We start from the raw sequence: 24,508 nt of genomic DNA, 5'->3' as shown, positions 1-24,508 counted from the left end.
GCTGGAGTCACGTAGCGCCGCCCGTCACTCTGCTCTGATCAGTGTAGGGAGAGGATGCAGCTGCTGCTGTTAGGGCGAGATTAGGCAGTGATTTATTTACTGAAGTGATCGATATACAGCTGTGTATCATACAACCTCTGCTATTCAATTGCTCACTGTTTTAAGGCTGCCCAGAGCGTTTTTCAGTCACTTTTTTCTGGGGTGATCGGCGGCCATTTTGTGTCTTGTTGTTCCAGCACAAGCTGCCACCAAGTCCATTTTTAACCATCAATAGTGTGTTTTATTTTTTGCTATATCCTACATCAGGGGCTTGGCTGTGCTTGCTATTTTACAGGGAGTGCAGAATTATTAGGCAAGTTGTATTTTTGAGGATTAATTTTATTATTGAACAACAACCATGTTCTCAATGAACCCAAAAAACTCATTAATATCAAAGCTGAATATTTTTGGAACTAGTTTTTAGTTTGTTCTTAGTTTTAGCTATTTTAGGGGGATATCTGTGTGTGCAGGTGACTATTACTGTGCATAATTATTAGGCAACTTAACAAAAAACAAATATATACCCATTTCAATTATTTATTTTTACCAGTGAAACCAATATAACATCTCAACATTCACAAATATACATTTCTGACATTCAAAAACAAAACAAAAACAAATCAGTGACCAATATAGCCACCTTTCTTTGCAAGGACACTTAAAAGCCTGCCATCCATGGATTCTGTCAGTGTTTTGATCTGTTCACCATCAACATTGCGTGCAGCAGCAACCACAGCCTCCCAGACACTGTTCAGAGAGGTGTACTGTTTTCCCTCCTTGTAAATCTCACATTTGATGATGGACCACAGGTTCTCAATGGGGTTCAGATCAGGTGAACAAGGAGGCCATGTCATTAGATTTTCTTCTTTTATACCCTTTCTTGCCAGCCACGCTGTGGAGTACTTGGACGCGTGTGATGGAGCATTGTCCTGCATGAAAATCATGTTTTTCTTGAAGGATGCAGACTTCTTCCTGTACCACTGCTTGAAGAAGGTGTCTTCCAGAAACTGGCAGTAGGACTGGGAGTTGAGCTTGACTCCATCCTCAACCCGAAAAGGCCCCACAAGCTCATCTTTGATGATACCAGCCCAAACCAGTACTCCACCTCCACCTTGCTGGCGTCTGAGTCGGACTGGAGCTCTCTGCCCTTTACCAATCCAGCCACGGGCACATCCATCTGGCCCATCAAGACTCACTCTCATTTCATCAGTCCATAAAACCTTAGAAAAATCAGTCTTGAGATATTTCTTGGCCCAGTCTTGACGTTTCAGCTTGTGTGTCTTGTTCAGTGGTGGTCGTCTTTCAGCCTTTCTTACCTTGGCCATGTCTCTGAGTATTGCACACCTTGTGCTTTTGGGCACTCCAGTGATGTTGCAGCTCTGAAATATGGCCAAACTGGTGGCAAGTGGCATCTTGGTAGCTGCACGCTTGACTTTTCTCAGTTCATGGGCAGTTATTTTGCGCCTTGGTTTTTCCACACGCTTCTTGCGACCCTGTTGACTATTTTGAATGAAACGCTTGATTGTTCGATGATCACGCTTCAGAAGCTTTGCAATTTTAAGAGTGCTGCATCCCTCTGCAAGATATCTCACTATTTTTGACTTTTCTGAGCCTGTCAAGTCCTTCTTTTGACACATTTTGCCAAAGAAAAAGAAGTTGCCTAATAATTATGCACACCTAATATAGGGTGTTGATGTCATTAGACCACACCCCTTCTCATTACAGAGATGCACATCACCTAATATGCTTAATTGGTAGTAGGCTTTCGAGCCTATACAGCTTGGAGTAAGACAACATGCATAAAGAGGATGATGTGGTCAAAATACTCATTTGCCTAATAATTCTGCACGCAGTGTATTGAGGGGTAAAATACAATTGCCAAAATAGCAGTACCCTAAATCTGATGTTTCAGCTGTGGCTAGCCAATTGTAATACTGTCTGCTGTCTGCCGAAGCACAGTTTTTGTTCTGGGTTGAATACAATTCCCAACTTAGCAATTCCCTAAATAATTGTTTTCTGCTGTATCAGGCCAAGTTGAAATCTATCCATAAAAGGGTATATTAGATTGAAGGTGCTGATAGGGTCATCCTCAATAACTTCACACACTACCGTGCATTTCCAAGTCTAATTCTGTCCGTAAAAGGGATACCTGTCATCCAGGGCCTAAATACTAGGCCTCAAATTTATATTCAGCTAAATCTGTCGTTACTGCTGTGCCTGTATTAGTGTAATACGGTACCTAAATAGATAGACAGATAGTGTTAGGTGCCTGTAAAAAAAGGCCTGAATTTGAATTCAATATATTGGGCCAAATAATTATTTTCTTATTGTGGTGAACGGGAACAATGAGGAAAACATCTAGTAAGGGACGCAGACGCGGACATGGTCGTGGTGGTGTTAGTGGACCCTCTGGTGCTGGGATAGGACGTGGCCGTTCTGCCACAGCCACACGTCCTAGTGAACCAACTACCTCAGGTCCCAGTAGCCGCCAGAATTTACAGCGATATTTGGTGGGGCCCAATGCCGTTCTAAGGATGGTAAGGCCTGAGCAGGTACAGTCATTAGTCAATTGGGTGGCCGACAGTGGATCCAGCACGTTCACATTATCTCCCACCCAGTCTTCTTCAGAAAGCGCACAGATGGCACCTGAAAACCAAGCCCATCAGTCTGTCACATCACCCCCATGCATATCAGGGGAACTGTCTGAGCCTCAAGTTATGCATCAGTCTCTTATGCTGTTTGAAGACTCTGCTGGCAGGGTTTCCCAAGGGCATCCACCTAGCCCTTCCCCAGCGGTGGAAGACATAGAATGCACTGACGCACAACAACTTATGTTTCCTGATGATGAAGACATGGGAATACCACCTCAGCACGTCTCTGATGATGACGAAACACAGGTGCCAACTGCTGCGTCTTTCTGCAGTGTGCAGACTGAACAGGAGGTCAGGGAGGAAGACTGGGTGGAAGACGATGCAGGGGACGATGAGGTCCTAGACCCCACATGGAATGAATGTCGTGCCACTGACTTTCAGAATTCGGAGGAAGAGGCAGTGGTGAGACCGAGCCAACAGCGTAGCAAAAGAGGGAGCAGTGGGCAAAAGCAGAACACCCGCCGCCAAGAGAGTCCGCCTGCTACTGGCCACCGCCATCTGGGACCGAGCACCCCAAAGGCAGCTTTAAGGAGTTCTCTGGCGTGGCAGTTCTTCAAACAATGTGCTGACGACAAGACCCGAGTGGTTTGCACGCTGTGCCATCAGAGCCTGAAGCGAGGCATTAACGTTCTGAACCTTAGCACAACCTGCATGACCAGGCACCTGCATGCAAAGCATGAACTGCAGTGGAGTAAACACCTTAAAAACAAGAAACTCACTCAGGCTCCCCCTGCTACCTCTTCTGCTGCTGCCGCCGCCTCGGCCTCTTCCTCCGCCTCTGGAGGAACGTTGGCACCTGCCGCCCAGCAAACAGAGGATGTACCACCAACACCACCAACTCCGTCACCAAGCATCTCAACCATGTCACACGGCAGTGTTCAGCTCTCCATCTCACAAACATTTGAGAGAAAGTGTAAATTCCCACCTAGCCACCCTCGATCCCTGGCCCTGAATGCCAGCATTTCTAAACTACTGGCCTATGAAATGCTGTCATTCAGGCTGGTGGACACAGACAGCTTCAAACAGCTCATGTCGCTTGCTGTCCCACAGTATGTTGTTCCCAGCTGCCACTACTTCTCCAAGCAGAGCCGTGCCTTCTGCACAACCGAGTATCCGATAAATCAAGTGTGCACTGCTCAACGCCATCTGTGCATGGTCACCTAACCACAGATACGTGGACCAGTAAGCACGGCCAGGGACGATATATCTCCTTAACTGCACACGGGTAAATGTAGTGATGGCTGGGCCCCAGGCGAAGAGCTGTTTGGCGCACGTCCTTCCGCGCCAAGGATCGCAAGGCAACATTCTTTGCCTCCTGTTGCCCTCCTCCTCCTACTCGGCTTCCCCCTCCTCTTCTTCCACCTGCTCATCCAGTCAGCCACACACCTTACCACCAACTTCAGCTAAGCCCGGGGTAAACGTCAGCAGGCCATTCTGAAACTCATATGTTTTGGGGGACAGGCCCCACACCGCACAGGAGTTGTGGCCTGGTATAGACACAACAGACCGACGAGTGGTTGCTGCCGGTGAGCCTCAAGCCTGGCCTGGTGGTGTGCGAAAATGGCGAAATCTCATTGCAGCTCTGGGACTAGCCGGTTTGACGCACATCCCTTGCCTGGCGCATGTGCTGAATTTGGTGGTGCAGAAGTTCATTTACAACTACCCCGACATGTTAGAGCTGCTGCATAAAATGCGGGCCGTCTGTGCGCGCTTCCGGCGTTCACATCCTGCTGCTGCTCGACTGTCTGCGCTACAGCGTAACTTCGGCCTTCCCGCTCACCGCCTCATATGCGACGTGCCCACCAGGTGGAACTCCATCTTGGACATGCCGGACAGACTGTGCGAGCAGCAGCAGGCCATAGTGGAGTTTCAGCTGCAGCACGCACGGGTCAGTCACACTGCGGAACAGCACCACTTCACCACCAATGACTGGGCCTCCATGCGAGACCTGTGTGCCCTTTTGTGCTGTTTCGAGTACTCCACCAACATGGCTAGTGGCGATGACGCCGTTATCAGCGTTACAATACCACTTCTATGTCTCCTTGAGAAAACACTTAGGGCGATGATGGAAGAGGAAGTGGCCCGGAGGAGGAGGAAGAGGGTCATTTTTAGCAGTTTCAGGCCAGTCTCTTCGAAGTGACTCAGAGGGAGTTTTTTTGCAACAGCAGAGGCCAGGTACAAATGTGGCGAGCCAGGGCCCACTACTGGAGGACGAGGGTGAGGAGGAGGTGGAGGAGGATGAGGATGAAGGATGTTCACAGCGGGGTGGCACCCAACGCAGCTCGGGCACATCACTCGTGCGTGGCTGGGGGGAAACGCAGGACGATGACGATACGCCTCCCACAGAGGACAGATTGTCCTTACCTCTGGGCAGCCTGGCACACATGAGCGACTACATGCTGCAGTGCCTGCGCAACGACAGCAGAGTTGCCCACATTTTAACATGTGCGGACTACTGGGTTGCCACCCTGCTGGATCCCCGGTACAAAGACAATGTGCCCACCTTACTTCCTACACTGGAGCGTGATAGGAAGATGCGCGAGTACAAGCGCACGTTGGTAGACGCGCTACTGAGAGCATTACCAAATGTCACAGGGGAACCAGTGGAAGCCCAAGGCGAAGGCAGAGGAGGAGCAAGAGGTCGCCAACGCAGCTGTGTCACGGCCAGCTCCTCTGAGGGCAGGGTTAGCATGGCAGAGATGTGGAAAAGTTTTGTCACCACGCCACAGCTAACTGCACCACCACCAGATACGGAACGTGTTAGCAGGAGGCAACATTTCACTAACATGGTGAAACAGTAAGTGTGCACACCCCTCCACGTACTGACTGATGGTTCGGCCCCATTCAACTTCTGGGTCTCCAAATTGTCCACGTGGCCAGAGCTAGCCTTTTATGCCTTGGAGGTGCTGGCCTGCCCGGCGGCCAGCGTTTTGTCTGAACGTGTATTCAGCACGACAGGGGGCGTCATTACAGACAAACGCAGCCGCCTGTCTACAGCCAATGTGGACAAGCTGACGTTCATAAAAATGAACCAGGCATGGATCCCACAGGACCTGTCCATCCCTTGTGCAGATTAGACATTTATAACTACCTCCCCTTAACCATATATTATTGTACTCCAGGGCACTTCATCATTCAATCCTTTTTTTATTTTCATTTTACCATTATATTGCGGGGCAACCCAAAGTTGAACCTCTCCTCTGTCTGGGTGCCGGGGCCTAAAAATATCTGACAGTGGCCTGTTCCAGTGTTGGGTGACATGAAGCCTGATTCTCTGCTATGACATGAAGCCTGAATCTCTGCTATGAGACCTCTCTCCTCTGTCTGGGTGCCGGGGCCTAAAAATATCTGACAGTGGCCTCTTCCAGTGTTGGGTGACATGAAGCATGATTCTCTGCTATGGGACCTCTCTCCTCTGTCTGGGTGCCGGGGCCTAAAATATCTGACAATGGCCTGTTCCAGTGTTGGGTGACATGAAGCCTGATTCTCTGCTATGACATGAAGCCTGAATCTCTGCTATGAGACCTCTCTCCTCTGTCTGGGTGCCGGGGCCTATAAATATCTGACAGTGGCCTGTTCCAGTGTTGGGTGACATGAAGCATGATTCTCCGCTATGACATGAAGCCTGATTCTCTGCTATGGGACCTCTCTCCTCTGTCTGGGTGCCGGGGCCTAAAAATATCTGACAATGGCCTGTTCCAGTGTTGAGTGACATGAAGCCTGATTCTCTGCTATGACATGAAGCCTGATTCTCTGCTATGGGACCTCTCTTCTCTGTCTGGGTGCCGGGGCCTAAATATCTGACAATGGCCTGTTCCAGTGTTGGATGACGTGAAGCCTGATTCTCTGCTATGACTTGAAGCCTGATTCTCTGCTATGACTTGAAGCCTGATTCTCTGCTATGACATGAAGCCTGATTCTCAGCTATGAGACCTCTCTCCTCTGTCTGGGTGCCGGGGCCTAAATATCTGACAATTGCCTGTTCCAGTGGTGGGTGACGTGAAGCCTGATTCTCTGCTATGACATGAAGCCTGATTCTCTGCTATGACTTGAAGCCTGATTCTCTGCTATGACATGAAGCCTGATTCTCTGCTATGGGACCTCTCTCCTCTGTCTGGGTGCCGGGGCCTAAAAATATCTGACAATGGCCTGTTCTAGTGGTGGGTGACATGAAGCCTGATTCTCTGCTATGGGACCTCTCTCCTCTGTCTGGGTGCCGGGGCCTAAATATCTGACAATGGCCTGTTCCAGTGGTGGGTGACGTGAAGCCTGATTCTCTGCTATGACATGAAGCCTAATTCTCTGCTATGACTTGAATCCTGATTCTCTGCTATGACATGAAGCCTGATTCTCTGCTATGGGACCTCTCTCTTCTGTCTGGGTGCCGGAGCCTAAAAATATCTGACAGTGGCCTGTTCCAGTGGTGGGTGACGTGAAGCCTGATTCTCTTCTATGCCATGAAGCCTGATTCTCTGCTATGGGACCTCTCTCCTCTATCTGGGTGCCGGGGCTTAATATCTGACAATGGCCTGTTCCAGTGGTGGGTGACATGAAGCCTGAGTCTCTGCTATGACATGAAGCCTGATTCTCTGCTATGACTTGAAGCCTGATTCTCTGCTATGACATGAAGCCTGATTCTCTGCTATGCCATGAAGCCTGATTCTCTGCCATGAGACCTCTCTCCAATTGATATTGGTTAATTTTAATTTATTTTATTTTTATTTTAATTCATTTCCCTATCCACATTTGTTTGCAGGGGTTTACCTACATTTTGCTGCCTTTTGCAGCCCTCTAGCCCTTTCCTGGGCTATTTTACAGCCTTTTTAGTGCCGAAAATTTCGGGTCCCCATTGACTTCAATGGGGTTCGGGGCGAAGTTCGGGTCGAGTTCGGATCCCGAACCCGAACATTTCCGGGAAGTTCGGCCGAACTTCTCGAACCCGAACATCCAGGTGTTCGCTCAACTCTACTCTTAACCACATTTTATCGACATTTGCAGCCCTCTAGCCCTTTCCATGACATTTTTACAGCCATTTTAGTGCTCAAAAGTTCGTGTTCGGGGTTAAGTTCGGGTCCCGAACTCGAACTCTTTTTAGAAGTTCGTCCGAACCCGTCGAACCCGAACATCCAGGTGTCTGCTCAACACTATTAGTGACTTCAAGACTAAAGATGATGGAGGACTGGAGCTAGAAACCATCAATCAATAGACACAGGTGGCTTGGCTGTAATAGACCCCAATGATAGGTTACAGACAATGGGGAGATTAAAAATGAGTTTAGCAGTGGTGTCAACTCGCCATATCCCCTCTTCCTCTTGAGGACAACCTATAGCAGTAAAACATACAGGGATGGGGGCAATAATCGTACTTGAAAACTGCATCAAACACAGTTTAATTTTGCATGAACTTGTAATTAGGAAGGGGGGTGGGTCATTTTAAGTTAAATAACAAATGTTAAGTCTTATAAAAGACCAATTTGTGGTTTGGAAACAGAAAACCTTTTAGCTTGATGCAATATCCACCTGAGCAAACGACCAGACAGCTCCATCCAAGGTGAAGAACACACTTGTGAAATGTACATGGATCGTCAGGCCCTGAATGAGGGACCTGCCAGACATTTATACCAAATCTCAGTAGATTACAAACATTGCAGAAAAGTTTAACCATCGCTTTGCAGGTGCAGCAGGGTATAGTTAAGAAGATCAGGTAAAACAATACAAAGCAATTTCAGGGTTGGATTGAAACTGGAATAGCAGAGTTGAATTTGTAGGGCAGACGTGAAAAAGCCATACAAGTCAAAACACATTCATGAGGGAGTCCGTTTGTGACAGCCTCCTAACTATCATGTATCATTTATAGCATGGTTTCCTCATATGTAGTGATGGGCGTGCATCAAAGTGCTTGCGTGCTCGGGTGCTCTGGCCGAACACATCACGATGCTCGTGTGTTCTACCGAGCACAATGTAAGTCAATGGGAGAACCCCAGGCACCCTCTTCTCGGAAGAGTAGAAGGTGTCTGGTTTTTAAAAAAACTGCCAGCTTTTTCGGATCTGAGTTTTCACTATTGTGAAAACTCAGATCCGATAGTATATTCTAACACAGAGATGTTCCCATGGTGATGGGGACGCTTGAAGTTAGAATATACCAACAGGCGCATACATCCCGGCCCCCTGCTGCCCGACTCTCCTTCTTCTGAAAACTCACAGGTCTATGCGGCGCATTGCTGAAGGCACCCGACCTCTGACAGGGTGCTGTGATCCCCGCAATTAACCCACACCTTCGGGGTTAATTGCGTGGATCACAGCACCCTGTCAGAGGTCAGGTGCCGCCAGGCAGAAGGGGGACGGTATGTATGCGCCTGTTGGTATATTATAACTTCAAGCGTCCCCATCACCATGGGAATGCCTCAGAGTTAGAATATACTGTCGGATTGGAGAAAACTCTGATGCGATGGTATATTTTAACTTCAAGTGTCCCCATCACCATTGGAACAACTCTGTGTTAGAATATAACATCGGATCTGAGTTTTCACGATAGTGAAAACTCAGATCCGAAAAAGCTGGCTGTTTTTTTGGGAACCAGACACCTTCTGCTCTTCCGAGAAGAGGGTGCCTGGGGTCCTCCCATTGACTTACATTGTGCTTAATGGCACACGAGCACATGCAGTGTTCGGCCGAATACTCGGCTGAACACGAGCATGGCAATGCTCGAGCCGAACACCAGTTCGGCCGAGCATGCTCGCTCATCTCTACTAATATGGGGAACAGGGTGGCACTACAGCCTCCTCACACCCTTGTTGATGCAATTACTGATGCACAGGGAAGAGACTGAATTTGCACATTCTGTTTTAGCAATTATTTGGCTCAGAGTCCAATTACACCTATTTGGTAATGCATTGCCTAACTAAATATGGATTGCCTAACTAAACTGCCGATGAATATCTGCATTTTTTACTGAGAGATGAGAAATCTTAGAATTGACTTCAGTCCATTAGATGCTCATAAACAGCCAAAATGTTTAATTAGTCCCACCTTGAGGAAGCCTATAAAAATGTCCAAAAACATTCTGATTGGCTCCTGGTCAGAAGAGAAGAGCTATAAATTCTGAAGGATCATCTTCTCATCTTAATAATCTCCTGAGGATCATTCACTGACAGGTAGCGTGCATATCCATTTAATTTGTTATAATGTATAATCTATTTGAAATATTAAATCTTAGTATCTTACGTTTTTTAACTTTTTGAATTCAAAAGGCACAAACTTCTGCAGTGATGGCCACAATGAAGACTCTTCTGTTGTTTTGCTCAGGTATAACAAGAATTAAAAAAATAACATTTGAAAACATTCATAGATGTGTATTACAATAGATATTAATACATGATTATATTCAATTTTTTATTATAACTTTCTATACATGATATTCTTTAGTAATTTTTTGGAAACAAATGTTGACAAAAAGTTTATTTTTTTTTGTTTGTTTTAGTGATTTCTTTAATCTTTCTTTACGGTGTACAAGGTGAGTGAAGTTAAATATGTATTTATTGCTTAAGAGGGGGTTAATGATAGTTTTCTTTGCACCTGCATTTTTTTTTTATAAAATCGCTAGCTCCAGATGTTAGTTTAATGTCTATGACAAATATGAAATGCATGAAACATAAGAAATCTTTATGCTACTTTTTGTTCATTGAATGGCATTTCTTTTTCTTTATGGCTTTTTTATTTTAGAAAAATGCAGCATGCTGGAGCTCTTGGCACTTTTTTTTTTAAATCACCTTTACTTTACATGCAAAATGGCATTAGGAAAATGTTAGTGGTAAGGCAGACTGACCCAGATTTACCGATATTAAAGGTGGTATAAGCTTAGAAATGTTGTCCAGACCTGCAGCAGATTTATCCTAGGGCTTAGGCTCGATGATAAATCTGGTGCAAAGATAGCCACTTTTTCTGACTCTATACCAACTGTTGTTTGGCTTACTTTGAAACAGATTTCATCCCAGAATTGTCGCACAAGTGTGATGCAAAATAGTGCATATATGGTCATGACCAATTCCCACAAAGCCTCACACGCTGTCAAGCATGTCGGAAAAAGTGTAGAAACCCTACATGTTCCAAGTTATGCCATTTTGTTTCAATTTTAGACAGATTTCTGATGCAGACTTATTAGTTAATCTGGGCCACTGTTTAAAAAACACAAAAAAGCTAAACAAAAGTACCGAAAACACAAGTACGAAAAAAATTATTGAGGTTATTCAGGCAATTTTGCAGCAAAATAAATGCTACTGCAAATTTGCGTGTGTAGGGACCCCTACATAGATCTGATGTGGCATAGTTCTATCTTGTAAAAGAATCTGAGCATTGTGATTTAGCAAGTTCCTAGTGGTATACCTCCTTACCTTATCTCTTAGCCTGAGAAGAATGGCACATTTTGACCAGGTCTGAAAAATGCAAATGTTTTTTGAAAAGTGTAATTAACCACCTCAGCTCCCCTAGCTTAAACACCCTTAAAGAGGACCTTTCACCATAATAAAACCTCTAAACTGACTATACAGACGCGTAGAGCGGCGCCCAGGGATCTCCCTGCACTTACTGTTATCCCCGGGCGCCGCTCCGTTCTCCGGTTATAGCCTCCGGTATCTTCATAGTTAGGCTCCACCCAGGGGAACCTGCCGACGTCTCATTCTTCCATGCTGTAGCGCTGGCCAATCGCAGCGCTCAGCTCATAGCCTGAGAGAAAAAAAAAACTCTCAGGCTATGAGCTGAGCGCTGCGATTGGCCAGTGCTACAGCATAAGAGAAAGACGGCGTCAGGTTCCCCTGGGTGGAGCCTAACTATGAAGATACCGGAGGCTATAACCGGAGAACGGAGCGGCGCCCGGGGATAACAGTAAGTGCAGGGAGATCCCTGGGTGCCGCTCTACACGTCTGTATAGTTAGTTTAGAGTTTTTATTATGGTGAAAGGTCCTCTTTAATGACCAGGCCACTTTTTACACTTCTGTACTACACTACTTTCACAGTTTATTGCTCGGTCATGCAACTTACCACCCAAATGAATTTTACCTCCTTTTCTTCTCACTAATAGAACTTTCATTTGGTGGTATTTCATTGCTGCTGACATTTTTACTTTTTTTGTTATTAATCGAAATTTAACGATTTTTTTGCAAAAAAATGAAATTTTTTTTTACTTTCAGTTGTAATTTTTTTTTTAAAAAACGACATCCATATATAAATTTTTCTCTAAATTTATTGTTCTACATGTCTTTGATCAAAAAAAATGTTTGGGTAAAAAAAAAATGGTTTGGGTAAAAGTTATAGCGTTTATAAACTATGGTACAAAAATGTGAATTTCCGCTTTTTTAAGCAGCTCTGACTTTCTGAGCACCTGTCATGTTTCCTGAGGTTCTACAATGCCCAGACAGTAATAAAACCCCAACAAATGACCCCATTTCGGAAAGTAGACACCCTAAGGTATTCGCTGATGGGCATAGTGAGTTTATAGAACTTTTTATTTTTTGTCACAAGTTAGCGGAAAATGATGATTTTTTTTATTTATTTTTTTCCTTACAAAGTCTCATATTCCACTAACTTGTGACAAAAAATAAAAACTTCCATGAACTCACTATGCCCATCACGAAATACCTTGGGGTGTCTTCTTTCCAAAATGGGGTCACTTGTGGGGTAATTATACTGCCCTGGCATTTTAGGGGCCCTAATGCGTGAGAAGTAGTTTGAAATCAAAATGTGTAAAAAATGCCCTGTGAAATCCGAAAGGTGCTCTTTGGAATGTGGGCCCATTTGCCCACCTAGGCTGCAAAAAATTGTCACACATCTGGTATCGCCGTACTCAGGAGAAGTTGGGCAATGTGTTTTGTGGTGTCATTTTACATATACCCATGCTGGGGCCTGATGGGATACACCCAAAGCTATTAAAAGAGCTCAGCGGTGAACTAGCAAAACCATTAACAGATTTATTTAACCAATCACTGGCAACAGGAGTCAACCCAGAAGATTGGAAATTAGCAAATGTTGTGCCCATTCACAAGAAAGGTAGTAGGGAGGAATCGAGCAACTATAGGCCAGTAAGCCTGACATCAATAGTGGGGAAATTAATGGAGACCATACTTAAGGAGAGGATTGTGGAACATCTAAAATCCCATGGATTGAAAGATGAAAAAAAGCATGGGTTTACTTCAGGGAGATCACGTCAAACTAATCTTATTGATTTTTTTGATTGGGTGACTAAAATAATAGATGGCGGAGGTGCAGTAGACATCGCTTATCTAGACTTCAGTAAGGCTTTCGATACTGTCCCACACAGAAGGCTTATCAATAAATTGCAGTCTTTGGGCTTGGACTCCCATATTGTTGAATGGATTAGGCAGTGGCTGAGGGACAGAGGGTTGTAGTCAATGGAGTATATTCAGACCAAGGTCTTGTTACCAGTGGGGTACCTCAGGGATCTGTTCTGGGACCCATATTGTTTAATATCTTTATCAGCGAAATTGCAGAAGACCTCGATGGTAAGGTGTGTCTTTTTGCTGATGACACAAAGATTTGTAACAGGGTTGATGTTCCTGGAGGGATACACCAAATGGAAAAGGATTTAGGAAAACTAGAGGAATGGTCAAAAATCTGGCAACTAAAATTTAATGTGGATAAGTGCAAAATAATGCACCTGGGGCGTAAAAACCGAAGAGCAGAATATAAAATCAGTGATACAGTCCTAACCTCAGTATCTGAGGAAAGGGATTTAGGGGTCATTATTTCAGAAGACTTAAAGGTAGGCAGACAATGTCATAGAGCAGCAGGAAATGCTAGCAGAATGCTTGGGTGTATAGGGAGAGGAATTACCAGTAGAAAGAGGGAGGTGCTCATGCTGCTCTACAGAGCACTAGTGAGACCTCATTTGGAGTATTGTGCTCAGTACTGGAGACCATATCTCCAGAAGGATATTGATACTTTGGAGAGAGTTCAGAGAAGAGCTACTAAACTGGTACATGGATTGAAGGATAAAACTTACCAGGAAAGATTAAAGGACCTTAACATGTATAGCTTGGAAGAAAGACGAGACAGAGGGGATATGATAGAAACTTTTAAATACATAAAGGGAATCAACAAGGTAAAAGAGGAGAGAATATTTAAAAGAAGAAAACTTGCTACAAGAGGACATAGTTTTAAATTAGAGGGGCAAAGGTTTAAAAGTAATATCAGGAAGTATTACTTTACTGAGAGAGTAGTGGATGCATGAAATAGCCTTCCTGCAGAAGTGGTAGCTGAAAATACAGTGAAGGAGTTTATGCATGCATGGGATAGGCATAAGACCATCCTTCATATAAAATAGGGCCAGGGGCTATCCATAGTACTCAGTATATTGGGCAGACTAGATGGGCCAAATGGTTCTTATCTGCCGACACATTCTATGTTTCTAGAAGTAGTTTGAAATCAAAATGTGTAAAAAATGCCCTGTGAAATCCGAAAGGTGCTCTTTGGAATATGGGCCCATTTACCCACCTATGCTGCAAAAAAGTGTCACACATCTGGTATCGCCGTACTCAGAAGAAGTAGGGCAATGTGTTTTGGGGTGTCTTTTTACATATACCCATGCTGGGTGAGAGAAATATTTTGGCAAAAGACAACTTTTCCCATTTTTTTATACAAAGTTGGCATTTGACCGATATATTTATCGCACCCAGCATGGTTATATGTAAAATGACACCCCAAAACACATTCCCCAACTTCTCCTGAGTACGGCGATACCAGATGTGTGACACTTTTTTGCAGCCTAGATGCGCAAAGGGGCCCAAATTCCTTTTAGGAGGGCATTTTTAGACATTTGGATCCCAGACTTCTTCTCACGCTTTAGGGCCCCTAAAATGCCAGGGCAGTATAAATACCCCACATGTGACCCTATTTTGGAAAGAAGACACCCCAGGGTATTCAATGAGGGGCATGGCGAGTTCATAGAAATATATATTTTTTGCCACAAGTTATCGGAAATTGATTTTTTTTTTGTTTTTTCTCACAAAGTCTCCCTTTCCGCTAACTTGGAACAAAAATTTCAATCTTTCATGTACTCAATATGCCCCTCAGCGAATACTTTGGGGTGTCTTCTTTCCAAAATGAGGTCATTTGAGGGGTGTTTGTACTGCCCTGGCATTTGAGGGTCTCCGCAATCATAATCATTACAGGAATGGCCAGCATTAGGAGTTTCTGCTATTCTCCTTATATTGAGCATACGGGTAATGAGATTTTTTTTTTTTCCGTTCAGCCTCTGGGCTGAAAGAAAAAATGAACGGCACAGATTTCTTCATTCGCATCGATCAATGTGGATGAAAAAATCTCTGCCAAAAAAAAAAAAGGAAGGGAAAGACGTCTGCCAGGACATAGGAGCTCCGCCCAACATCCATACCCACTTAGCCCGTATGCCCTGGCAAACCCGATTTCTCCATTCACATCAATCGATGTGGATGAATAAATCATTGCCGGGATTTTTTTTTTATATACAAAGTGTTTGCCAAAGCATATGAACACCGCCGCCCCCTCAGCTCATATGCCTCGGCAAACGTATCTTTTACTGCAGAGGAGAAATCTCGTCTTGCAGCGCCGCATACACCGACTTTTGTGTAATCTGACAGCAGCGCAATGCTTCTGTCAGAATGCACATCAGTGCTGCAGCTAGTCGATCGGTTGGTCCACCTGGAAGGTAAAAAAACAAAACAAAAAAGAAAAAACCAGGCCGCAACGCAATAAATTTATTAACTTTATAATAACATTTGAATGGAACATATAAACTTTATTTAACTTTTTGAACAGAACGTTAACTTTTTTGCTTACCGGTGTTTTTTTTTTGTTTTTTTTACCTTTATAGGACAAACCTCTCCTTCCCCATGGGACAATGTGCAAAGCGCAAATCGCCCAAAGATGTGGCGAAGTACATTATGCACTTTATCCCAGGTGAAAGGAGAGGTTTGCAGCAGCTGTGAGTGTAAGGGCCCTAATAGCCCTGTGTGCTTGTCCTGTGAGATGTGATCCCTATGCTAAGTGTACCTGTGTGTGGTACTTCCGGAAACACTCCCCAAAGCATAGGGCAGGGTGGTCAGGGCAGTCAGGACAGAAATAGCGGGTGTCACGCCTTATTCCACTCCTGCTACAGACACAATATCATTTTCGGGGTGACGGTTGGGTTGAGGTACCAGCAACGACATTGGGGAAATGTCGCTCGTGTAGACGGCTCACTACACTGGTCGTTGGGGCCACGGAACCTCCTGGATACAGGAGGTTCTCGATGATCTCTTCCTGAAATTTGAGGAAGGATCCTGTTCTCCCAGCCTTACTGTAGAGAACAAAACTATTATAGGCAGCCAATTGAATCAAATATACAGACACCTTCTTATTCCAGCGTCTGGTGCGTCGGGAAACTAAATAAGGAGCCAACATCTGGTCATTCAAGTCCACTCCTCCCATGAGCGCATTATAGTCGTGGACTGAGAGGGGCTTTTCAATCACACTGGTTGCCCATTCTATTTGTATTGTCGTGTCTGCGTGAATGGAGGAGAGCATGTAAACGTCACGCTTGTCTCTCCATTTCACCACGAGCAGTTCTTAACTTACACAAGGCAGCCCTCTCCCCTCTTGCAAGACGGGTGGTAACGAGCCGTTGGGGGAAGCCCCGGCGAATAGGTCGCACGGTGCCACAGCAGCCAATCTGTTCTAGGAACAAATGCCTGAAGAGGGGCACACTTGTGTAAAAATTGTCCACATAAAGATGGTACCCCTTGCCAAATAAGGGTGACACCAAGTCCCAGACTGTCTTCCCACTGCTCCCCAGGTAGTCAGGGCAACCGACCGGCTCCAGGGTCTGATCTTTTCCCTCATAGATCCAAAATTTGTGGGTATAGCCTGTGGCCCTTTCACAGAGCTTATACAATTTGACCCCATACCGGGCCCGCTTGCTTGTGATGTATTATTTGGAGCCAAGGCGCCCGGTAAAATGTATAAGGGACTCGTCTACGCAGATGTTTTGCTCAGGGGTATACAAATCTGAAAATTTGTTGTTGAAGTGGTCTATGAGGGGCCGAATTTTGTGGAGCCGGTCAAAAGCTGGGTGGCCTCTGGGACAGGGGGTGATGTTGTCGCTAAAGTGCAGGAAACGCAGGATGGCCTCAAATTGTGCCCTGGACATAGCAGCAGAGAACATGGGCATGTGATGAATTGGGTTCGTGGACCAATATGACCTCAATTCATGCTTTTTGGTTAGACCCATGTTGAGGAGAAGGCCCAGAAAAAAATTTAATTCGGAAACCTGGACGGGTTTCCACCGGAAAGGCTGGGCATAATAGCTTCCCGGGTTGGCGGCTATAAATTGAGTGGCATACCGATTTGTTTCTGCCACGACTAAGTCCAAGAGCTCCGCAGTCAAGAACAGCTCAAAAAATCCCAGTGCCGAACCGATCTGAGCTGTCTCAACCCGAGCTCCAGACTGGGCGGTGAAAGGGGAACTAATAGTGCGGCTGAAGTTGGGGACTACCAATGAGGGTTTGCCAGCACCTCAGGGACTCTAGGGGCTCTATGGGCCTGTCTGTGCGGTGGCTGCGAGGGGGTAACTATTGCATGTGCCACCGTACCAGCTTCAACTCTCCTTCTGGTGCTCGCCACTTCACCATGTTGTACAGCAGTGCTGGTACTAGGTCCAGGGAGGGCTGCGCTGCTGGTGTATGCCTCACCACTTAATCCGACAGCGCCAGCCCCACTCTGCTGCCCTTGAAGCGGATCCTGCGCAACATGTGGTCTAGCAACAAGGGGCCGGGTACGCCTGGTGCTATCAGGGACCTCAACCTCCTTGTCCGATTTTGGGTCAGACTGCCACTGCTTTCTACAGGTTCATATTCTGACCCGCTAGATTCGTCAGATGAGGGTTCCCATTCCTCATCCGACTGGGTCAGAATCCTGTAGGCCTCGTCAGAAGAATACCCCCTGTTTGACATTTGGACTACTAAATTTAGGGGTATTCCCTGAGACTACCCAACAAAAAAAAGCAAGCCTGTCTTACAAATGGGAGGCTAGCGAAGTACCGGAGGCCGCTGCGATTGATAAAAAAAATCAAAACTGATTTTTTTATCGCCGCAGCGGGGCGGGCGTGGGTGAACGCACGTGTGGGCGACCGATCAGGCCTGATCGGGCAAACACTGCGTTTTGGGTGGAGGGCGAGCTAAGGTGACACTAATACTATTATAGATCTGACTGTGATCAGTTTTGATCACTTACAGATACTATAAAAGTACAAATGCTGATTAGCGATACGCTAATCAGCGAATCAGTGACTGCGGTTCGGCGGGTTGGGCGCTAAACGATCGCTAACTACCTAACCAAGGGGCCTAAACTATCCTAAAACCTAACAGTCAATACCAGTGAAAAAAAAAGTGACAGTTTACACTGATCACTTTTTTCCCTTTCACTAGTGATTGACAGGGGTGATCAAGGGGTGATCAAGGGGTTAATTGGGGTGATGGGGGATGATCTGGGGCTAAGTGTAGTATTTGGTGGCTACTCACTGTGATGTCTGCTCCTCTGCTGGAACCAACCGACCAAAAGGACCAGCAGAGGAGCAGAGAAGCCATTTAACACCTTATATTTATAAATATAAGGTGTTAGATGGCTTGTGATTTGTTTTTTTGAAAATCATCAACCTGCCAGCGACGATTATTGTCCTCAGTGAGCAGTTCCAAGTATTTGCTAAGGAGAATTTAAACTAGGAAAGGGGGGCAAAAGGGTAATAATCCAGCAGTCCAACTGCCCCCGGCACAATGCCAGAAGATGCCAGTAGCACAGAGGTTAAGAAATGACAAGCTCAGAGTCTTGTCTTCAAATGCTCGCAGTTTAGGGAATAAGATCAATGAACTTGAGTCTATAATGGCATCTGAGAATATAGATTTAGTGGCTGTTACTAAGACATGGTTCAATGGGATTAATTACTGAGATATAACAATACCAGGGTTCTCTCTATATAGGGAAGACAGAGAAGGCAAGAAAGGGGGAGGGGTGGCCCTGTATGAGAAAGATAGCATAAAATAGAATTTAAAACAAGTTAGCGAGACCAATTTAGAGTCATTTTGGTTACCTTGCAGCTTGATAATCATAAGGTAATTCGTGTAGGTGTGATATATAGACCACCTATCCAAGTCAAAGAATTAGATGATCTACTAGTTGAGGAAATAGCTAAAATGACATTGAAAGGGGAAGTTATCATTATGGGAGACTTTAATCTTTCTGATATTAAACTGGGAAACCAAAATAGCTAGTTCTTACAGGAGTACAGATATTCTAAATTCTCTACTGGAATTATCTCTACAGCAAGTAGTTGAGGAGCCAACCCGGAAGGAGGCCATTTTAGATTTAGTATTCACAAATGGGAATTTGGTATCTGATATTAATGTAGGGGAAAGCTTGGGATCTAGTGATCACCAGTCAGTGTGGTTTACTATAAGTGCAGTGACTGAGTCACACCACACAAAAACAAAAGTTTTAGATTTTAGAAAAACTGACTTTTCTAAAATTAGATTAGTGGTATACGAGTCCCTATCAGATTGGAACAGTTTCAATGGAGCCCAGGAGAAGTGGGACTACTTAAAAGTGGTACAATTGAAGGCAACAGTAAATTGCATTAGGCTTGTCAGTAAAAGCAAAAAAAGGAAGAGACCACTGTGGTACTCAGCAGAAGTGGCCAAAATCATTAAAAACAAAAAGATAGCATTTAGTAATTATTTTAAAAAAAACGAGGATGACAGGCAAATTTATAAGATTAGGCAGAGAGAGGCCAAACAAGTTATAAGAGCTTCTAAAGTACAGGCAGAAGAGAAATTAGCTCAGTCAGTGAAAAAAGGCGATAAGACATTCTTCAGATACATAAATGAAAAAAGGAAACTAAAGCAAGGAATTACCAAATTAAACACAAAAGAAGGAAGGTATATGGAAGAAGATAAAGAACTAGCTGACTGCCTCAATGAATACTTCTGTTCAGTTTTTACAAAGGAAAATGAAGGAAAAGGACCTCAGTTAGGAAAGAAGACTAATGAATCTTTTGATGCATGTGTCTTTAAAGAGGAAGAGGTTCTAAATCAGCTGTCTAAAATTAATACAAATAAGTCACAGGGGCCTGATGGGATACACCCAAAGCAATTAAAAGAGCTTAGCTGTGAACTAGCAAAACCATTAACAGATTTATTTAACTAAACACGTAACAGGAGCGTCCCAGAAGATTGGAAATTAGCAAATGTTGTGCCCATTCACAAGAAAGGTAGTAGGGAGAAATCGGGCAACTATAGGCCAGTAAGCCTGACATCAATAGTGGTGAAATTAATGGAAACCATATTTAAGGAGAGGATTGTGGAACATGTAAAATCCCATGGATTGAAAGATGAAAAACAGCATGGGTTTACTTCAGGGAGATCACGTCAAACTAATCTTTTAGATTTTTTTGATTGGGTGACTAAAATAATAGATGGTGGAGGTGCAGTAGACATCGCTTATCTAGACTTTAGTAAGGCTTTTGATACTGTCCCACATAGAAGGCTAATCAATAAATTGCAGTCTTTGTGCTTGGACTCCCATATTGTTGAATGGATTAGGCAGTGGCTGAGGGACAGACAACAGAGGGTTGTAGTCAATGGAGTATATTCAGACCAAGGTCTTGTTACCAGTGGGGTACCTCAGGGATCTGTTCTGGGACCCATATTGTTTAATATCTTTATCAGCGAAATTGCAGAAGGCTTCGATGGTAAGGTGTGTCTTTTTGCTGATGACACAAAGATTTGTAACAGGGTTGATGTTCCTGGAGGGATACACAAAATGGAAAAGGATTTAGGAAAACTAGAGGAATGGTCAAAAATCTGGCAACTAAAATTTTATGTTGATAAGTGCAAGATAATGCACCTGGGGCGTAAAAACCCAAGAGCAGAATATAAAATCAGTGATACAGTCCTAACCTCAGTATCTGAGGAAAGGGATATAGGGGTCATTATTTCAGAAGACTAAAAGGTAGGCAGACAATGTCATAGAGCAGCAGGAAATGCTAGCAGAATTCTTGGGTGTATAGGGAGAGGCATTACCAGTAGAAAGAGGGAGGTGTTCATGCCGCTCTACAGAGCACTAGTGAGACCTCATTTGGAGTATTGTGTGCAGTACTGGAGACCATATCTCCAGAAGGATATTGATACTTTGGAGAGAGTTCAGAGAAGAGCTACTAAACTAGTACATGGATTGCAGGATAAAACTTACCAGGAAAGATTAAAGGACCTTAACATGTATAGCTTGGAAGAAAGACGAGACAGAGGGGATATAATAGAAACTTTTAAATAGAGATGGCCTTGCGGTTCGCCCGGCGGTCGTTTCGCGGCGAACTTTGCGTGTTCACGATTTGCCGAACATATAGAGAAATTCGCGCCCGCCATATTATTTTACATTATGAAGATCTTTGACCCATGACACATCCATCAGGTGGCACAGGACAGCCAATTGAGACGTTTCAGCACATGGACACACCCCCTACCTTATAAATAAACCTGATCTGGCCGCCATTTTACATTCAGTTTTTTGCCAGTGTAGGGAGAGGTTGCTGTTTGGAGCAGGGACAGACTGTTAGGGACACCAAACGCTAGCTAATAGGGCCACAAAAGTCATTTTAAGGTCTAGTATAGGTGTGCTATCTATATGTGTGATACCCAGAGGGGTGCGATATACTTATAATATACTTTTATAATGAGTCCAAAACACATAGATCTATATAGTGATCACCTGGAAGTCAGGGGCCTAGGGGCTAGGGGCTTACTAGGGCCATTTTTATATAGGGTAAGGTTCCGGACGGGGTCGCTCTTATCAGGGCGGGTGGTCTGTGGTTAGGCTATCAGGGCCAGAATAGCACCGCCCTGTAGGGCAATATCAGGGACAGTTCTTTGCCCACCCTGTCCTTCAATACCACATCATCATCTAGCCCAGGGATATATGGTTTTTGCTTTCCCTCCGGGATTCATGGATGTGCACTGGAACCCCCCGGATTGTGGTAGGACATATGGTTTCTGATTTGGTGCCGCCGAGCACCTGATTTAGTGCCACCGAGTACTTGTTATTGCCTACCACATCTATGCTTTTTGCTTAAAGGGGTTCTGCACTTTGTTTTAACTGATGATCTACGGTATCCTCTGGATAGATCATCAGCATCTGATCGGCAGGGGTCCGACACCCGGGACCCCTGCCGATCAGCTGTTTGAGAAGGCAGCGGCGCTTCAGCAGCGCCGCGGCCTTCACACTGTTTACTGCTGGCCCAGTGATGTCACGAATAGTATCAACTAGCGTGGGCGGGGCTAAGCTGTGTTCACTTGAATGGAGCTGAGCCCCGCCCACGCTAGTTGATACTAGTCGTGACGTCACTGGGCCAGCAGTAAACAGTGAGAAGGCCGCGCCACTGCTTTCTCAAACAGCTGATCGGCGGGGGTCCCGGGTGTCGGACCCCTGCCGATCAGATGCTGATGATCTATCCAGAGGATAAATCATCAGTTGAAACAAAGTGCAGAATTCCTTTAAAGGGAACCTGTCACCAGTTTTATTGTGTCCTAACTAAGGGCAACATAAATAAGTGACTGATTCTCTTAACACAATGCTGGGCCACTTTCTTTAATTGACCCAGTCAATCTGTCAACATCTTGTATTGAAAAGCTCCAGCTGATAATGATGAGTCATGAATATTCATGAGCTCCTGACTCTCCCCGCCCACCTGCTGCTGAATGACAGTTTGTTTACATTTGAACCAGCAGCAGGTGGGCAGGGGAGTGGCTATAGCTCTGAATTAAATATACGCTGGACTCAATGACATCACGCTGGACTCAAATCAGCTCATTAGCATGCGGCATCTTTGTGTGTATATTATGAGGTAACCATCTGTCACACCAGTAAGTGAATACATCTAAGGTACTTTTTAGTAGTTAATGATTGTATATAATTAGTTAGATTATAATCAAATATCCACATGACAGGTTCCCTTTAAGCAAAAAGCATAGATGTGGTAGGCAATAACAAGTGCTCGGCGGCACCAAATTAGAAACCATATGTCCTACCACAATCCAGGGGGTTCCAGTGCACTGCCTTCTCAAACAGCTGATCGGCGGGAGTCCTGGGTGTCGGAACCCCGCCGATCAGATGCTGATGATCTATCCAGAGGATAGATCATCAGTTAAAACAAAGTGCAGAACCCCTTTAACTTTAATAATTTTATTTATTTTCATTTTGAGGGATATCTTTTCCATTCACACGTCCGCAAAATGGGTCCGCATCCGTTCCGCAATTTTGCGGAACGGGTGCAGACCCATTCATGTTCAATGGGGCCGGAATGTGTTGTCCGCATCCGCATTTGCGGATCCGCACTTCCGCATCTGTGCTTCCGTTACCGCAAAAAAATAGAACATGTCCTATTCTTGTCCGCAATTGCAGACAAGGTTAGGCATTTTCTATTATAGTGCCGGCGACGTGCAGTCCACAAATTGCAGAATGCTCATTGCCGGTGTCCGTGTTTTGCGGATCCGCAAAACACTTACGGACGTGTGAATGGACCCTCATAGTAAAATTATTAAAAGGTTACGTTTTATCTTTATGTATATTCTAATGGATTGCCTTCCTTGTACAATCTTATAATATACTTTCTATGTTAGAAAGTATATTATAGTGCATTTGTATTGTGCGGCAGTTGTGTGCGGTTCTGCTGCGATACTGCAGGTATATAGAGGGACAAGCGTTATTGGAACAAATAATTTCTACTGGTGTGATATACCAGTCGCCTCCCAAAAAAACTGATTGAAGCGGGGTGCTATATACCAATATACTTTCTTTATAGTGCATTTGGGTAATGTATAGTGCATTTGCGCGTACAGTACGTGAAAATTATATTGCCGATATTTCACATTGAAAAAAATAATGAATGGAGATCGCAAATTCTAATAATACACCTGGTATGTCACTGTCCATGTTGTGGGACTATTTGTGCACTTCTAGTAATTTTTTCTTGGCTGCAAATATGAGCTGAAGGTTCTTCAGGTTCGCCTGCCACTTGGACTCCCACCAATCATGAGAATGGGAGCCTTGTACCCTGAGGAGCACTCTAGAAATATACAGAGCGCCTGGTTAGAACTGTGCATCGCCACTCTACCTATTTCTTTGGGAGCACCGGAAATAGCCAAGCACACACAGGAAAGAACACTGACACTGGAGTATTTGAACCGGCGTGATCAGGAATTAACACAGCAGGCAGGCTGACTTCAGGAACAAACTTGACCAGGGACCCATGTGGCTTGGCAATGAGGGGCAGACGACCAGTCAGGATGCCATTTGGAAGAACCATGACAGACAACAATCAGCACACAGGATAGAACACTGAGCTATATTTCTAGCTATAGGCCAGCTATAGGCCAGTAAGCCTGACATCAATAGTGGGGAAATTAATGGAAACCATACTTAAGGAGAGGATTGTGGCCTCGATGGTAAGGTGTGTCTTTTTGCTGATGACACAAAGATTTGTAACAGGGTTGATGTTCCTGGAGGGATACACCAAATGGAAAAGGACTTAGGAAAACTAGAGGAATGGTCAAAAATCTGGCAAATAAAATTTAATGTTGATAAGTGCAAGATAATGCACCTGGGGCGTAAAAACCCAAGAGCAGAATATAAAATCAGTGACACAGCCCTAACCTCAGTATCTGAGGAAAGGGATTTAGGGGTCATTATTTCAGACTAAAAGGTAGGCAGACAATGTCATAGAGCAGCAGGAAATGCTAGCAGAATGCT

The 24,508-nt window shown here is 44.8% G+C and overlaps 1 protein-coding gene and 2 long non-coding RNA genes across 5 annotated transcripts in view; all 3 read left to right on the top strand.

Annotated features, from left to right (window-relative positions):
• Nucleotides 1–24,508, top strand: part of LOC120993044 (venom serine protease inhibitor-like) — a 242,274-nt gene that overhangs the window by 62,365 nt on the left and 155,401 nt on the right. The window lies entirely within an intron of this gene.
• LOC120993123 lies at nt 929–24,035 on the top strand. Its single transcript, XR_005777146.1, has 3 exons — nt 929–938; nt 3,221–3,222; nt 23,805–24,035. It is a non-coding gene; the product is annotated as an uncharacterized LOC120993123 (long non-coding RNA).
• LOC120993101 lies at nt 9,787–10,230 on the top strand. Its single transcript, XR_005777144.1, has 3 exons — nt 9,787–9,843; nt 9,940–9,994; nt 10,170–10,230. It is a non-coding gene; the product is annotated as an uncharacterized LOC120993101 (long non-coding RNA).

Source organism: Bufo bufo, chromosome 1 (assembly GCF_905171765.1).
Source record: "Bufo bufo chromosome 1, aBufBuf1.1, whole genome shotgun sequence".
NCBI classification, from domain to species: domain Eukaryota; kingdom Metazoa; phylum Chordata; class Amphibia; order Anura; family Bufonidae; genus Bufo; species Bufo bufo.
This window is presented reverse-complemented; position numbering and strand designations above follow the sequence as displayed.